Genomic DNA, 3,251 nt, shown 5'->3' with positions numbered 1-3,251 from the left:
AATGCAGAAAAGTATGGGGTTGGGCTGTGAAGCTTCAATCCTATGCACACTTTCCTGAGCATAAGCCCCAATGAATACAGTATCTATCTCCGAGTAGGTATACATAACTGAGTGTCAAAGTACCCTGATTGATAACTTATATCTGCTTATTTCCAAACTAATTTCTAAGGCTGTTTCTTGTCTGTCTCAACTCTCTCTAGACCTGGGGTCGGCAACCTGTGTTTTCAGAGCCGCATGTGGCTCTTTTAGTCCTCTGATATGGCTCCCCAGTGGGGGCTGGAAGCGGGGCGCCTTCCCCTTGGCCTCCGCCCAGCCAGCCAGCCCAGCCCAGAGGGCGCCTCACTCCGCAATGTGCTGTGGCCGCTGGCTGCTGGTGAGTGCAGGGCACTGCTCCTCCCTGCAAAGCGCCCCCCCGCGAGCACAGCAGCTCCTTCCTTGGCAGGCAGGCAGGGGCAGCAGCGCTCTCCTGGACCTGCTCTCCACGCCCCACTGCAAGCAGGTGCGGGGGGGGCAGCCGGGCACCTCTTCCCTGCGCTCTTCCTTCCTTCGCCCTGCAGAGGGCAGGGGGCTGAACGGAAGTGTCGAGGCTGGTTGGAGAAGCGCGGGAGACGCAGCACTGCTCAGGCGATGGGCAGGAAGGAGCAAGGTGAGCTGCCTTCCTGTCCACACTTCCCTGGGAGGAAGCCCGTTCACTCTACTGGGGCTGACTTCTGAGTAAACAGGGTGAGGATCCTGTCCACACTTCTCTGGGAGGAAGCCCATTCACTCTACTGGGGCTGACTTCTGAGTAAACAGGGTGAGGAGCCTGTCCACACTTCTCTGGGAGGAAGCCCATTCACTCTACTGGGGCTGACTTCTGAGTAAACAGGGTGAGGAGCCTGTCCACACTTCCCTGGGAGGAAGCCCTGGTCCCTCTACTGGGGCTGACTTCTGAGTAAACAGGATGAGGAGCCTGTCCACACTTCCCTGGGAGGAAGCCCGTTCACTCTACTGGGGCTGACTTCTGAGTAAACAGGGTGAGGATCCTGTTCACACTTCTCTGGGAGGAAGCCCATTCACTCTACTGGGGCTGACTTCTGAGTAGACAAGCAGAGGAGCCTGTCCACACTTCCCTGGGAGGAAGCCCCGTTGACTCTACTGGGGCTGACTTCTGAGGAGACAGGCAGAGGATGTCCCCTGGTTCTGGTGTTATGTGAGAGTGTAAAGAGCATCTTTCTCTCCACTCTGTCCATCCCCTGCATAATTTTGTATGTCTCAATCATATCCCCCCTCAGGCGCCTCTTTTCTAGACTGAAGAGGCCCAAATGTCTTAGCCTTTCCTCATAAGGAAGGTGCCCCAGCACCTACAAGGGAGCTACAAGAAGGGGCTACATTATAAAAATGGGACCTGTAAGAGGGGAGCGCATTATAAAAGTTGCATATACAAGAGGGGAGTGCATTATAAATTGGGACATACAAGGGGGAGTAATAACTATAAATCTCTTTATTGTATTGAAAAAATACTAGTCATTAGATTTTGTATTTCATTGTTCCTCTTTTACATTACTGTGGAAAAAACACAAAGATGACTATTTACTGTTGGTCAGGATTTTCTGCTAGGGAGGGCACCAGCCCAAGTCTTGCCTATAGCACCAAATTGGCTAGGGCAGGCCCTGGGAAAATAAATTAGTATTTAATTTAAATGTATTTATTTTAGCTCTTTCGCTTTTATATGTAATTCTAAATTTAAGGTTATGGTGATCTTGTAACATTAAAATATGTTACATATTGTTTTCTCTGTAGCAGTTCATTTCAAAAATGCAACATACTATAGTTTTTTTATACATAGCATAAAGGTAAAAAAAAACTATATGTGTAGTGTTATCTTCATTTTAGATGTCAAAAGGGTTTTGTGGCTCCCGAGGTTTTCTTTTCTCCAGAAAATGGGTCCAAATGGCTCTTTGAATGTTTAAGGTTGCCGACCCCTGCTCTAGACTTTGCTGTCTGAGTGGGTGGGGGTGGAAGGAGGAGGGGAGCAGTGGACAAAATTGACTTGCACAAGAAGAGGAGGAATGGATTTTGAAAAAGCATCAAGCAGCCTATGACACAAATCACCAACTTTTTAGTTTCTGTTCTGTTTTAAATTTAATCAACTTTAATTTATATTTAAGTTATAATTTATATTTAAATTATATATATTCCAATCTAATGACATTACTTCTGGTGGGTCCTGACAGCTTCTCATTCTATAAAGTGAGTCCCAGTGCTAAATGTTTGGGTAACTGGGTTAATGTGTGCTAACTGGGTCAGAGGCACTTTTTCAAGTGGGTGCTCCTCTTTTATTTAGCAAAGGGGCCATCCTTACCCCAGCAGTGTCTTTTCTAGTGGCTGTCTGCTGGTGATCCTTTGCATCTTTTTAGATTGTGAGCCCTTTTGGGACAATGAGCCAATAGTTTTGATTTTTCTCTGTAAAATGTTTTGTGAACTTTTTGTTGAAAAGCGGTATATAAATACTGTTAAGAATAATAACCACTGATCTACACATTTTGATCACATCTGAATAGGTCTGTATTGAGAAGAAAAGAAAGATCAGCAGCCATTTTGGGGAAGGCAGATGAAGTTCCTGTTCACAGGAAAGCCCTGTGAGCTTTTATTTGTCTTCATTTCTATTTATGTGATTTTTATCTTCTTCAAGATGTGGCCTAGACTTTTATCCTCTACAAGATGTGAGAAACCTCCTAATTCTTCTTGCTCTTTGATTCATGGCCATCTGAAATTCTTAGGCTGCAATTCTATACAAAAGCATTCTTTTCTAGGAGTAAACCCTCATTGAAAACAATTGAATTTACATTTGAGTAGACATGCCTAGCATTGAACGGTCATGCTGCTTCATATGTTATCTATTATGAGGTATCATGGACATAAGAGGCAGTTCACAGTAACAATTTTCTCAGAGATATTTATTAAACTATTTTTAATTACAAAATTGATTATCTAATTACACAGGCCAACACACATTTTGCTTCCTTAAACATTACACCAATTCCTGGGTATATTTGGACTGCCGATTCCAAAAATGGCATCCATTTTGCCCTATCACGTCTAGTTTTGGAGACACGGCATAGCCTCTTTAGTGAATGGTTCAAGCAACTTCCTCATGAGGAAGCTTACACCATGGCTTTCTCATGAGGAAGCTGCTTGAACCATTCACTAATGAGGCTATACTATATCTCCAAAACTAGACATGATAGGGCAAAACAGATGCCATTTTT

This window comes from Tiliqua scincoides, chromosome 3, assembly GCF_035046505.1.
Source record: "Tiliqua scincoides isolate rTilSci1 chromosome 3, rTilSci1.hap2, whole genome shotgun sequence".
NCBI classification, from domain to species: Eukaryota; Metazoa; Chordata; class Lepidosauria; order Squamata; family Scincidae; genus Tiliqua; species Tiliqua scincoides.
Note: the sequence above shows the minus strand (reverse complement) of the source record.